Consider the following 15,493-nt stretch of genomic DNA (forward strand, 5'->3'; position numbering starts at 1 on the left):
ACATGTGGGGCAGGATCTTGTCAAAGTTGGGAGGAATCAGGTGTGGTTTTGTGGATTTAATTAAAGGGCCCCCAACCTTTCTTCCCATAATTTGAGCATTGCAGCAGTGCCACGAAAATTATGTTTGATGAGCAAAGAAAGCTTCTTTTTAAACAACAGCAGCAACAACAAGAACAACAACAACAACACATTATTAACCAGTCCGAAGGGCACTGAAGGTATGTGTTTAGCTCTTGCAGAATTAGACAGGAGGTTTGGAATGTTGCATTTCATCCTCCCTGTCAATGAAGGCATAGAGGAACCTAGGCAATAGTTTCTCTCCAAGAAGAACAGAGATGGAACACCAGGTCCAGTGCCACCTATTGACTAAATTATGTAATGACACTATCCACACACCCAACACCTTTATCATTCAGCTCATGCAAACTGGCAGAATGTTCATGTGGCTAAAAAAAAGAAAGAAAAAGAACGAGATGTGATGAGTTTAAAGCCACAACGGATGTTCCTCTTCTCAGTACAGGGCACAGTAGCTTCTCAGATAACATCACCTGCTCATAACTAGGGCTGTGTGTTTGCCCATTTAAATGAGGGGGGGCAAGTTGTGGTTTAACGGTTCATGAAATATTTCCCAAAGTTAATCCTTGCCACTAAAAATATTTGCCTTTTTCATGCTTGTTGACTGTCTCTGTTTGCCTTCATCTGTTGCCACTTCTGCACCAATTTCTCCCCATCCTCCCACCTACCCATAGTTACGGCTTTCTTTCTCCTTAATCCCAGCTAATCAGGGTTTGTCATAGGGGAAGTGATGATGTAACGATTCTTAATAACTGCTGAGGGCCAACAAAGTTGGTTTACCATTAGGAACCAGTGCTTGTTGGGACCGGTCACATAGGTTTATCATAACCAATCAGAAATCTGAGGGCAAATAAAGCCTATTCAGGGCAATCCTTGTTGAATAGGCAAGCATTTTTGTCTCTTCCGCAGTGATCTCCCATGATGAAAGTCTTCATGAGGATTTCTCTCCCCTCCCCACCTTTAGCTCAGCGCTACTTACAGTTCCAACTGAGCTACAGAAAGCAATTATCCTAAATAATGGGGATTGCTCCTGATGAGGGTTAAGAACAAGGAAGAGCAAACAGGATCACAGCAGGACTGTGCTGATTAGTACTTAACATTTGCTGATTCAGTCTGAATAGCAGGCTTCCTTATCGGCCCTAGTTTTTTGCCATTCTAACACACACACCCCGAAACAAAACGGAACGCACTGACTGCCAAAGTCAATGAGACGAGAAACAAAGTGAAATGTTACTAGAGAGAGACCCATGTCAATGGCCCCAGCCCCAATGTCCGGTGTGACTATACCTTTCCCCTGTCAGCAATGTTGCGGAGTGAAGATGGAGAAACACGCGGTATAATAATGATGTTAGCACACGGGGCCCTTGTCACAAAGCGGCAGAAAGCAAAAAAAAAAAGGCACGAAGTGCTTCATTCAAGATCCGTGACTGCCCCAGTCTCCTATTCGGATTCCATTTTGTGTAAACAAAAGTGCAGCAGCTGCCCCTTCTTGCATACTTTCTGGCACAACTCAAGCCTCCTCTCATAGAGCAGTTATAGGTAGGAGGGGATTTGGCCTTTGCACCTCCGCATTACTCTCTAGTGCCTCTGGGACACTTAGCTGTCCTCCTGAATTTCGTCAGCTCTCCAGGAAACCACCAGGAGACCCTCTTCCCTTTCAACAGCCATTTACCTGCTGCCATTTCCCCCACTTGGACTCGGTTTTTTTTCTAATCACCCTCCTAGCCGTGAACTCTGCTGTTGCAAGTGGCTTCCTGTATGCAGAGCATCTGAAACGCATAATTTCTTTTGCTCCTCTCTTAATTTACTGTGGCACGCTCAGGTTGTGTAATGCAGCAAAGCCACGAAGCATCTCCTTTTGTAACATTTAAAGGGCAGGAGAAGGGCCTCCCGTTCAATGAAGCCAGCAGTCCATTTTTATGTATTTATTTTACTTTTAATTTAATTGTATTTTCTTTGCTTTCTAGCTCTAGGTGGAATTTTCCTTGCAGATAATTTCCACTTGCTGTATATTTCATCTACAGAATGGTTAGGACCGAGGCCATCTGGTGATGTAACTAATAGGGACCTTAGCAGAAAAGATGAGTCACGCATCCCAGTAGCTCTTAGGAGTGTGAAGTACTTAATTACCACTAGAAAGCCTTGAGGCAGGACCGTGGGCAGAGAAAAGGAGCGATGTAGCCTTTTGAACGGAGGTTTCCAAAGAACGTAACATAAGAATATAAGAAGAGCTGTGCTTGATCAGGCCAAAGGCCTGTCTAGTCAAGCATTCTGTTCCTGCAGTGGCCAACTACCAGGTGCCCACAGGGAGGCCCACAAGTGGGACATGAGCACAATAGCACCCTCCTGGCCATGTTCCCAAGCAAATGGCATACAGATGCAGACTGCCTCCGATACTGTAGGGAATATAAAGCCATCATGACTGGTATTTTATTTCAAAGACTAGTCATTCAAGTCTCATTCATTGCGATTGGTCTCCTCTAAATAGAACTAACACAGGATGCAACCCTGTGCGTCCGCACTTGCTTCCTATTGACTGGGCAACATAAAGCTGCCAGCTGACCCAGCTCAAGCCATGGAGGCTCATCCTACCTTACTCCCAAGGAAGGTCAAAATCTCCCCACCCACCCCCAAAGACACACACACAGTGAGCAAGCAGTGGAGGTTCCCCTTGCGTCAAGGAAATTAACATTCAAAAGGAAGGATTTGTGCCTATTCAACACTACAGAATTAGAATTCCACTACAAACTATGGCCGGTTTCCTTTCCTGAGCCGGATCTACACTAGTCTTATAACGTTGCTAGTGTCCCTTTCTAACGTGATTCTCTGTATCGGTTCTCTGAATCACGGGGCATACTAGCGTGACTTACGTTTAGCTGTAACGTTACTGCAGGGCACATTGTTAAATCCTTTCCGTTGTTCTGGGTTGCTCTGAGCTGCTGGGTTTGCTCCGCCCACTGCCTGCCTCATTCCTAGCCAGCAGTGCAGGGCAATAGTCATAAGCACACACAAACTCACTCACTCCCAAAACATCTTAACACAAGTTCCAGGGAATTGCCTGAATGCACAGGAGCCAGCCACTTTGCTGAAGCTAAGCAGGGTTGGGTCTGGTCAGGGTTGGGATGGGAGACCAAATTGAAAAGCTTTAGCAGCAGCCGCATTTAAGCCCCGCTGGTCATGAGTTTTGGACTTTGGACCCTTGTTAATTTTCCTGCAGGGAGCTACAGCGATCCTTTGAGCGCTCCTCAGCTCCTTTGCAAAGAGGGGGGAAATGTTTTTTTAAAAAGTCATAAAAAATCAACCGATGACCCAATTTGATTCAAATTTTAAGGCAGGATGCATGGGAGTACTTCACAATCAAAGCAGATTCTAAGGTGGAAAACTTCTGAGTCCTTTGCATGCAATTGTCAGTGATTGCACAGTATCACTGTGCAATCAGCTGGTGTGATTTATCTGCTGTAGCAGATAAGATAGCAAACAGGGCGAAGGAAGGAGAACAGGAAGTGGGTGGAGCAAACCCAGCAGCTCTGAGAAAGGGAGAGGAAAATTACCGGTAGAACGAGGCACATGAATCTGTAGCCACGCTGGAACTAAGAAATTGAACCGGTAAGTAGAACTCATTTACAACGTTGGAGACCCAGGGTGCGTCACAGTAACCCATTCAAAACGTTAGAATAACACCAGTGTAGATTCCCACCAGGTTGTGTGTGCTTTCCAAAATTCTAGCCGATTCCTCCACTCCCCAAAGTCCAGTTTTACCAGAAGATTTGATTGCTGGAATGCTGCAGCTTCAAGCCATTTGCAGAAGTGTCTTGATTTGCCCAAGAAAGTCTGGTCAATGAACATAATTGCTTACTTGAATGTAGTATATTTCTTCTATGTGGATTTCATAAACTCCTGGTTTTAAAGTCTTTTGGGAAGGGTTAGCATTCCTCCCTCCCTTTTGCATGTCTAGCAAGCCAGATCTCAGTTAGTGATGTGTAGTGAGGACAAAACATCTGGCTGCCCTCCTGGCTTTTGGAGTTAAAGTCGATGCGTGTTCTTCATTGTTTTTCCATTCCCTTGCATTTCTTGGTGGACTTGTTAGCTTTCCTTTTATGCATCCTGACAGCCAAGAGGTGAAACGTACATGATTATCTGGTGCAAACCGTGCTAAGGAAGGTTGTAACATCAGCAGCAATTTGCAGCTCCCGGGAAAGAGAGTGCAAGTGTCAAGCTGAATTCTGTTAGGGTCGGGAGGAGCCTCCTTCGCTGCTAACTTTTGTGCTGTGTATGGAGAGTTCACAGTCAGAAATGGGTGCGCTGATGATGCATTGTACAATGGAGGACAAAATGCCCTCCACTCTCTCTCTCTCTCTCTCTCTCACACACACACACACACACGTGCACCAGCGGAACAATGTTGCAAACAAATTGGGTCTTTTGAAAAGGGAGTTAGAGATGACACTAAGAGCCAGTTCACACTTTCATCACCATTACGCCATGACTGCAATATCAGAGTTTTACATGTGTAAATAAATAAATAAATGGGCCATCCCAGATAGAACACCACTGCTAGGATTTTCGTAGATTCTCACATCACGCCTCAAAGTGCAATGCTTTTCAGTGGAGTCGGTTCACGCGTTGAGCTGCTGGTGATGAGAAGATGCGAGATGTGCTTACATGTGAGAACTGCCTGATCCTGCAGCCGGTAAAATCAGCTGAACGTTTGCGTGCGATTGCCTTCAGAAAGTGGAAGATCAGCCCTGTGCTCCTCCTGAATCTACCCTTTCTGGGCAGAGCTGCATGGTAGCTGATTGTGACCCTGAGTTCTCCAGGGGAAGTGTCACCGGCCACACTGAAAGCCTCTGCGGTGACAGAGGAGATGGTTCACACTGTTACCCAAGCTCCAACTTTTTCTCTGTGTATGGAGCGTTCACTGTCAGAAAAAACGATTCTATGATTTGAAGAGCTCCCATGGCAAGAAGGGTACTGTTTGGAGACGTGCTGTTGGGGCACCTACTAAACTTCACCCCAAAACATGCACAAGCCATTTGCTAAGCATTATTGTGATTGGTGTGGTTTAGTATATAGTGTGTTGGTCTCCAGAGGTGATGTCTTGTTTATCGCAGCCATGGAATGCACTGGGTATAAGCAGGCTGGTCTTTTTCAGACTACCTAGGGATACTTTTTGAATTCTCTTTTAAAAATCACGTGAAGCACAGCAGATTCAGACAATAAACGGAGTTAATTCAGATAAGATGATTTGGATAAATCTCTCAAGAAAATTGGAAGAGCCCTGCAGGATCAGGCCAAAGCCCAATGTAGACCAATATCCTGTTTCTCACAATCCCAACCAGATGCCTCTGAGAAGCCCGCAAATGGGACATGAGAGCAACAGCACCAACTAGTATTCAGAGGCATACTCCGAACTCTGGCCATCATTGGATTACCCTGGAGTGTAGCCCTATACTGAAATTTTTAAATGATTTAAAAAATAATTGGAAAAAATAGTTGTTAAAAGTGGCCATGCTTAAGGCCATGCATAAAGCCATTCATGTTCTCTGCATGAAACTTAGCAGGATGTTATGCACACAAAAGGTTCTGTAACACCCAAAGAGTACAATTCTGTATTTAGATTAGAGCAATAATCAGGTATCCGTAGGATAGCAGAGCCATTCAGGAGGAAAGCTTGAAATGTTGATAAACCTTAAAGAGCCTGAAGAGAAGATGAGACAGAGGAAACAGAATATGAGTCTTACTGTGAATGTAGTGCCTCTCAATAAATTAATGCCTCCCAATTGGCATAGATGAAGGATGGTGTGATTTCCAGGAAAATATAAGACCTCAAGATGCATTGATGGTATAATTACACCTGTTTACTCTTAATGGAGATATTACCAAGGGACCACATCTCTCTCTCTCTCTCTTTCTCTCTCTCTTTATTAATAGCAAGATTCTTAGCTGGTGGAAATTTACATAACTTTATTAACAGCTAATGCTCAGGACTCAAATTTCCTCCTAAATGCAATTGCTTCCAGTCTGCTTATTATGTACAGACAAATCCATTTGCATTGCACTCTGTAATAGAGCTGATCAATTTTTAAGTTGGTAAGTGGCAGTGAAGTAAAGAGATTGAGGAAAGTGTGTGTGTGTGTGTGAGTGATAGAGAGAGAGAGAGAGAGAGAGAGAGAGAGCAGGAAAGGCAAGCTGCATTGTGTGTGCTGGGTGTTCGTATGTCTTCAGAGAGAGAGAGAAATAGGAATGATTGACAATTGGCTGCGTGTGTCTCATTTGGGCTACTGCCTGGAGACACCTGAGCATCTGGAAAGGTTCAGGCTTGGTTTCCCCTCCACCCACCTACCCACCCAAATATATGAAACAGCAAGTAGTGGGAATTATTTCCTGGTGCCATACTAATCTATTTATTTTATTATTAAAACATTTATACCTCTCCCTATATCACAAAGATCTCAGGGCAGCGTACAGATAAAAATCATATATAAAAAATAGAAAAATAAACATACAATTCTAAAACAAATTAAACCATTAATATATTAAAACTAATATGAAATTTTTTAAACAGTAAAATCCAATTAAAACAAGACAGTGTGCAGGCTGGTGAATTTAGCTATCAAACCTGGTGCTGAAATAAAGCCACTGCCGGTGCCAGTTAGGCCTCCAGGGGGAGGGCATTCCACAGCCAGGGTGCCACAACAGAGAAAGCCCTCTCCCTTGTCCCATCGTAGCATATATCTCATGTTGGTGGAACACAGAGAAGGGCTGCTCTGACAGATCTCAGGTCTTGGGCAGGCAGATATAGGGAGAGGCGCTCCCTCAAGCGTCGAGGTCCCAAGCCATTTAGGGCTTTAAACATCATTATCAACACTTTGAATTCTGACTGGAAGCATATTGGCAGCCAGTGCAATTCCTTTAAGACAAGTGTTATATGGTATTACTGGGGCTACATTATCCCTGTCCAGGAAAGGCTGTAGCTGGCAGATCAGCTGAAGCTGTCCCCAAGTACTCCAGGTCATGGAGTCTACCTGGGCCTCCAGTGACAAAGGTGGATCTAGGAATACTCCCAAACTATGCACCCGCTCCTTCAGAGGGAGTGCAACCCCATCCAGAAAAGGTTGCTTACCCAATTTCCAGACTTGGGAACCAACAGAGCTTCCGTCTTATCAAGATCCAGCTTCAATTTATTAGCCCTCATCCAGCCCATTACAGCCTCCAGGAACTGGTCCAGCACTTTCACCACTCCAGCTGACTCCAGTGACGTGGAGAAATAGAGCTGAGTATCATCAACATACTGATGGCACCCAACCCTGAAACACTTAATGACCTCACCCAGCAGCTTCATATAGATGTTAAACAGCATGGGGAATAGAATAAATCCCTGTGGCACCCCACAGCTCAACAGCCATGGGTGGAAAAGGAATCCCCACAGTTCTACTCTCTGCAATCAGCCCTGTAATGTAGGAGCAGGACCACTGTAACACAGTGCCACCTACTCCCATCTCACAGAGCCGATCCAGTAAGATACCATGATCAACGGTATGAAAAGCCGCCGAGATCGAGGAAGATCAACAGGATAGTACTCCCCCTGTCTTTCACCCAGAGTAGGAGCAACCAAGGCTGTTTCAGTGCCGTGCCCTGGTCTGAAAGCAGACTGAAATGGGTCCAGATAATCAGTTTCCTCCAAGAATGTCTGAAGCTAATGGGAGTTGTTATTGGCCAGATCTGTTACCTACTGATTCACACACTATATTCTCTCTCTATGTCATCATGTCAGGTAATATTTGGGTGTATTTCATGTGTGTGTGTGTGTGTGTGAGTGAGTGAATTGTCCCTTTCTATCCTGGGTTATTAAATGGAGGATATACAGTATATCAGGGATTTCAGATTTTTCTTTTCTTTTTAACAAAATGTACAAAGGTGTAAGACATGATTTCCTTCTTGGCTTTGGCAAAATGTATAGTAGTAACTGAAACACTATAGCACAGACAGAATATTTACACACTGGAAAACAGTAAAGCTTAAGGTAACTCTTGCTTAAGCTCCATAGCTTAACTGGCACATAGTCCACCATCTGTGTTTTGTGAGTCCATGTTTTGTGCTTCTCCACTGCATGGAGAACTGCTCGTGTTCATTTTATGAAACAAATTTCCAACTGTATTGCCCCTTGAGTGCAGTCTGCTGCCATTCCTCTGCCCTTTGCTTGTGACATACTCAAATTTGGATGATCATGGACTGCCATATAGTATCATGTGTCAGACGCCTTTGGGTGTGAAGAGTCCTGACAGCATGCAGGAGGTACAAGACTAGCTGAAATTTGCGTCCCTCCTCTGCCGTTGCATTCCAATGATCCTGTGACAGTCCCCATGGGTCCTTGACTCTTTTCTCCAGCCCCAGTGGCATTTATTGTTTTGATTTAATAGCACTGGCTGTAGCCGTCGGACTGCTTTAAATGGCTCCCCAGGGTGTGGGAAACTCTGCATAGATGTGTAGCCATTTAGACAGGGAGTGGCAGAATCCCTCTCTTCTTTCCTTCTCCCCTTGGTAAATCACCTTTGAAAGAGCCAGAAAAAGAGATTCGGCAGGATGCACACTGTTCGAAAATAGGGGTTGGCCCCGACGTTGATGGGTGCAATTTGCTCAGGCCTGCAGTTGGGCACAGAGAAAGGGTGGAGCAGCAAGCAGCACCTCCGCCTCTGACCCCAAAGGAGGGAGATTCTATTGGTTCTGGTTCCTCACAAGCACCTCCTCATACCTATATTTGGGGCAGGGGGAAAGGGGTGTCTCCTGCCCCCTTTGACTACTGTGGTTGTGAAGGCCTGGATTCGATTTCTCTCTGAGGAGCTGTCCAAAGGCTGTTGGTGCTGAATAGCTGTCCTTTTCTACTACTCTAAACTGTTTTTAATGCTAGCGTAAGCAGACAGGACCTATCCCTGATTGGGATCACCATGCACAGCAGGGGTGTGTGTTAAATTTTCCCACCCAGCCACTTCCCTCTTAAATCCCCCCCCCCCAATGTGGGGGTTGAACAAAGTAATGGTGCCAATGGAGGGTTTTTTCTTTCTTAAACACCCATACTGGGGACACATACACACATATTTTGGGGGGACACAGCTATGTGGGGAGGTTTAACCTCCTACCCATGCATGCAGATTGAGACCCAGGGTTGTCCCATGAAGCTGATTGGTGCAAGATTCAGGACCGATAAAAGGAAGTACTTCTTCACATAGCGCATAGTTAAACTATGGAATTTACTTCCATAAGTTGCAGTGATGGACACCAATTTGGATGGCTTTAAAAGGGGGTTGGATAAATTCCTGGAGCCAAAGGCTATCAATGGCTACTAGCCCTGATGGCTATGTGCTACCTCCAGTATCCGAGGCACTAAGCTTATATTCACCAGTTGCTGGGGAACATGGGTGGCAGGGTGCTGTTGCACTGTGTCCTGTTTTGTTGGTCACTGGCCGACAGCTGATTGGACACTGTGTGAACAGAGTGCTGGACTAGATGGGCCCTTGGTCTGATCCAGCATGGCACTTCTTATATTCTTACCATTACACTGAAGTAAAATAAATAATTAAAAATCTATTTTAATGTGTTTTTAATTTCTTTCATCTTGTACACTGCTCCAAAATTTTGAATGGGAAGCATTATATAAATAATGTAAATAAGTAATAAATAAATAATATATAGATAAATAGGATCTGCTAGACCCTATGTGCTTAGCGTATCACCTAGTTTAGCTCTAAGGTTCAAATTAGACATGCCATTAAACACATCTTTGAATCTCATGGTTGGGATTCTCTTCTTTTTTAAAAGTACTTTAAAGTATCACCTTTTGCATGCCCTCCAATGCAGCCTGGAGCCATGGCATAGGGCGGCTAATCCTTTTCACACACCGTTTTCTTGCAAGATAAAAATACAACATCAACCCCCTTCCCAGAGTAGCAGCTCCAGTGGGAGGAGAGTATTGGAAACTGACATAGGGAGCCTCCCCTTCCCCTATGCCAGGGTCTTGAGTTGGATCAGGTCCCTCCCTGGCTGTTGTTAGTTTTAAAAAAGAGGAGAGTCCAAGCACGGGATTCGAAAACAATGTTTAACATCACATCTAGCTTGACCTTGAGGCCGAGTTAGAAGTGACAGGTTGACCATTCATGCCTCTGGCGTGTTCACATGTTGAGAGTGTGCAAAGGGAGCATGTGGGGCCCTCCCTTACCTCGCCCCACTTCACCTCACTCCATTGCTCCAGGTACTTTTGTCCCTTCCCAGCCCTGAGGAGGGTGCCTAGATCCATGGACTGATGGCAGCGGAGGTAAGGCAAGGAAGGAGAAATGTTCAGCTACCCTCTCCTGTGTGGTCTCTTATTGTTCAAGCAAGACCTTCTCCGTGTCCCCCACAGATGTGAATGGGGCAGAAATGTAGAAAAAAGCTAGCATCTGCTGCAGTCACATCTAGTCTGGCCTGTGCAGGCAGACAATAGTAATATGATTCCCAGTGGAGGAACACTGCAGTAGCTTGCATGGCTCTTTCACCTGTGGCAGTTGCAGTTGTCTGTTGTCCAGAATGCCCATGGCAAAAGACCTTCTGTAGTATATGTCCAAACTGTAAAAACACCTGTTTAAATCCAGTTGTTGTCAGTTTGGGGTGACTGTAAAAGCTATACCTTTAATTAAAGGGACAACTTCCTTTTTTGGAAGTCATCACCTATTAGATTCATTGACTGCTCTTGCATGAGGGATGGAGATGTACAGCTTTACGCCATTGTAAATTCTGAAAGGGACAAACTTTTGCTCTTTGGGGTGAGATTCTCTTAGAATAGGAATCAGTAGGAATCAGTGAGCTGTTAAATTTTCCTTTCTTGTATATGTTTATTTTGTTACCAAACGAGGATTACTTAATTGGGTTCTTTGCAGTGGGGGAAAAAGATCTCTACTTATAAATGTTAGTTAGAGCCTCATTATATAATTGCCTCATATTTTAAATAGACAGTTGTGTGAGCTTAGATGCAGAGAGTATCCTTTGCACTGTCATCAGTCATCATTTGACACCTGTGTACATCTGAAATGGGTCCACATCAGGGGGAACAGAAGCAGAGCAGCAAAGCAGTCATTCAGAGTGAATCAAACATGCACCGAAGGTAGTTGAGGTAGAAGCCCTTTATTAAAATTCCACTGCCACACCGAAGGACTGTTTTAGTCCCCCACCTCCACCTTTTTTTGCAGATTTCATTCCACACTTGGGATGCAGTAATACAATCCATCTCTGCCAGAGATGACTTATCCCTGGGGTTCACAGACAATGATTTCTGAATATGCTAGGTTTTGCAAAGTGTCAAGCTGTTTCAAACATGCTTCAGGGAAGAAAGATCTCCTTATACCTGCAACCATCATTCCAGTTGACAGAAGAGCCACCACGGTCTGTGCAATCAATGCCTCTCCCCCACCTTGCATCCCTAGTGATGGCTTGCACACCTCTGCACTTCCCAGGAAGGAATGATCAATGTGCCCTGGTTCTGCGTAGTGGTTTCTGCAGCTCTCCTCTTTCCATGGTGGAGCAGGAAGTGCTTTCTCCTCCCATCCATCTCGCACATGACTTCATACAAGAATGAGTTTGACATCAGGGACCAATAGAAAGAGACCCAAATCACACAATTCTGCTTCCCCCCCCCAAAAAAAAAAGTAGAAAAGGAGATTTCTTGAATGGGTGCCCCCACTCTTCATTGTTGGTGCTTCAACTTGCACTGTTGGTCCCTTGAGGAAGCCCAGAAAGCAGTGACGAATCTGGTAACTAGGGTTAAAATACTATACTGAATGGACCATAAGAAGAAACAAATAAGATTAAATGAAGGACAAGACAAATAGGAAGTCAGAGGAGTTGAATTTGTGAGACTTGCTCCAGTTTTCATGGGAAGACTTGAAATGACCTACCCCAATGCATTTTTTAAATAGATACTCTGTGTCATCAATGTATGAAGTCTTTTCTTCCTCTCCTTTCCAGAGTTATCATAACTGATAGTTAAGAGGGCTAGCAGCAGGGATGCAATTAATGCTGATCTTCGTATATTGGTCTGTCCTCTGTAAGAAAGCAGAGGTCCCCGAAGATCAATTGTGTGCTGGACTTTTCAGCTCGGGGACCAATAACTTGGAAGCAAAACTCGAGTTAATTTGGAAATAGGTCAATGGGATGTGAAGATAACCCACTGTAATCTGAATCTGTCATATCGGCTTCTAAATGGGTCCCCAGGTTGGTTAAATTACCTATAAGGGGAGAAAGAGTGGGAGAAAAGCCTGCCACAAATTTATTCTGGTAGGCGTGCAGCTGTTCAGGACAGATGTCCAAAACCAATGCTTTGCTGTATAGGTGAACAGGATGACTCTAACTGGCTTAATTAAAGGGGAAACAATGTCAGCCATCACTCATGTTGGCTCTTATTTAATAAACGCAACCCAGCCTCATTGTGCAGACTCTCGCCTGCTTGTCTGCTTTGTTGTAGCACGATCCAGAGCAATCTTAATTAATGATATCCTCGTAAGAGGGTTGTAGCGTCTGTGGGAAAGGGGATTCATGGGAATTGAATCAAAGGCAGATTTTACTAGTTAATTCTTCATTTTTTAAGATTAAGTTTTCAGAGGCGGCTGGTCCTGGATGCAAAGATCGTTTCTGCCCTAAGCAAATCTGTTAAGCTCTCGGCGAAGGAAGCGTTTGTATTCAATTTTTATTTGCATAATTTCAAGCACCATTAATAGTACATGGCATGAGGAAAAATTACCAAGATTTCACTCCAACCATGAGTGAAATTGGGTTTAGTCAAAAATTAGTTGACTTAACTGGCAGGTGATGAAAGCTTGAATGGAGAATGCTTAAAGAAGCAGGAGACTGCCGAAAAGAAACGTGAAGGTGCCGGCTGCACTGAGATCAGTAGTCAAGTAAGACTGTATTAGCTGATGTGAAAGATAAAGGGACTGCTAGTGAATGCAGAGCTTTCGTCTCGAAAAGACTCATGGGGCCAGATTGCCCAATGGCGTGGTTCAATCAACAGAGCTCCATCCAAGGTATGGAAGTGATGCTGATTTCACACCAGCTGATGAGTTGGCCTTTGCTTTTGTGAGAAAAGCACATATTGTGATGCAGACCATAATTTGTATGCACCGTTATGGAACGGAAACTCTATCTCAAGACTGTACCTTTATCTTTCTTGAGTAATTCCTGCAATATGAATTGCGGCACAGTGCATTCCTATAAATACTGCAACCAGATGACACTGTCCAAATTAAGAACTGCAAAACAGGGGGGAATCTGCACGTCGTTCTCAGGGCGCTTCCATCCGCCCCCAGTGCACCCCGAAAACGATCGTGTAACTCGCCTGTAAAAGAGCCGAGGAAGAAGCGTCCTTGCTGCCACCCAACTCCCTCCTCGCCAGCCGGCTCGGAGAGCTCGGCAGAAGAAGGCGGGGTGGAGAGCAGAAGAAGCTCTCCACCCCGCCTTCTTCCCCCGAGCTCTCTGTCCCAGCCGGCGAGGAGGGAGTTGGGTGGCGGCGGCGGCAAGGACGCTTCTTCCTCGGCTCTTTTACAGGCAAGTTACACGATCATTTTCGGGGCGCACTAGGGGTGGATGGAAGCGCCCTGAGAACGACGTGCAGATCCCCCCAGATGGATATTAAGATCTGCAATTGTTGGCCAGATGGTCCCTGGCCAACAGCCGGAAGGCCACTGTGTGAACAGAGTGCTGGACTAGATGGACCCTCAGTCTGATCCAGCAGGGCTCTTCTTATGTTCTTATTTGAAAGAACCCCCATTTTTCCATCAGGCTATCAATCATTTGGTCCATTCATTCATTTATCTCATACCTTTAATTTGCAAAGTGCTTTATGAGCTTCGTCTTATTCATCCTCACAACCTTGTAAAGTGGGTCACTATTATTTTCACATTTTATTAAAGGGCAACTGGCAATGCTTCCTAATAATATCAGACCAGTCAGAAAACTTATTTGCGAGGAGAGGAACTGATGCTTTGAGAGAGGATGCCTTGCCAAATACTACATAGCAAGATCATGATGTACATTCAGGAAGAATCCTGTCATTATATCTATGGGACCATACCAAGTTGCAGGTGCTGGAATAAATAAGTATTGGGGCAAAATAAGTGTGGAGATGACAATACATTTCACACTCACCCCCCATCCCATAACACAAGGATGGGGACCTCAGGCCAGGAGGCCAAATCTGGCTCTTAAGAACATAAGAAGAACCCTGCTGGATCAGACCAAGGGTCCATCTAGTCCAGCACTCTGTTACCATAGTGGCCAATCATCTCTTGATCAGGAACCAACAAACAGTAGAACAGCACCCTCCCACCCATGTCCCCCAGCAACTGGTGTACATAGGTTTACTAACTCTGATACTGGAGGTAGCACATAGCCATCAGGGCTAGTAACCATTCTGGGGTCTCAGTCCAGCACTCTGGGATTCCCCAGATGACCTGGTCCCTTTTCCCCAACCACCAATTATTTGGCTTTTGGGCAATTTTTCTTCATTCTAAGAAAAATATTTATTTATTTATTTATTGCATTTTTATACCGCCCAGTAGCTGAAGCTCTCTGGGCAGTTTACAAAAATAGTTGAAATCGTCTCCAAAGGTTTAGTAAATGTCACCAAGAGCATTAGGGTGGAGTCCTATAAAGATAGTCAGTGGCCTCCAAAGTTGAAGGCTGCCAAGTATCCAATGCAGGGTGGCTGGAGCGCAGAGGCGATCTTCGCCTCCACTCTCCAGACACCCTGCATTTCTGCTAGATGGGCAATTTTGCTCATCTAGCAGCACTTAGGAGGAGGAGGAGGGAAGGAGGCTGGGGCAGCCATAGGAAATGTCATATGGCTGCTGCCCTAGTCTCCTCCCCTCCCTGCCCCCAGAAATGCCCCCTTTTCCTGTCTTCTTGCTTCACTTCTGAACATGGAGATGTAACCAGAACTCTACTGGCTATGACAGGGAGGGGGTGGTTTCTAGCTTCTGAGGTCAGAGCCCTGTTTCCAACCTTGGAGCCAAGAAACTGAACAATCCTATGTCTGGGGGGAGATAGGATTGCTCCCTTAGGCTACAATATGCTACAGGATGGGTGGGTGTAGTTTTGGCTCTGCCCCATTTGGCCTTTGACCCCAGCCATCACTCAAATGTGGCTCCCGAGAGATTTTCTGAAATTGAAATTGGTGCTCAGGTTGAAAGAGGCTGCCTATTTCAGTGGCTGCATAATGCAAGCTTGCACTGTAGCTTGAGTTGCATGACTGTAGCTTTTTTTCACTGTCGAGAAGAAGAAGGAATGCAAGCTGACCTTCTGTGATTCCAACGTTTAGTTATCCTCTGTGTATTTCGAAACCCCAAGTGGCTGAAATTTCTTTCCCTTGTAGGTCACGGAGCTACCAGCCGATTAC

General features: G+C 44.9%; 1 protein-coding gene across 2 annotated transcripts in view; it reads left to right on the forward strand.

Annotated features, from left to right (window-relative positions):
* MGAT5B (alpha-1,6-mannosylglycoprotein 6-beta-N-acetylglucosaminyltransferase B) overlaps positions 1-15,493 on the forward strand; it is a 218,547-nt gene that overhangs the window by 142,892 nt on the left and 60,162 nt on the right. The gene's annotated exons all lie outside the window — the stretch shown is intronic.

Source organism: Elgaria multicarinata, chromosome 3 (genome assembly GCF_023053635.1).
Source record: "Elgaria multicarinata webbii isolate HBS135686 ecotype San Diego chromosome 3, rElgMul1.1.pri, whole genome shotgun sequence".
Lineage (NCBI taxonomy): Eukaryota > Metazoa > Chordata > Lepidosauria > Squamata > Anguidae > Elgaria > Elgaria multicarinata.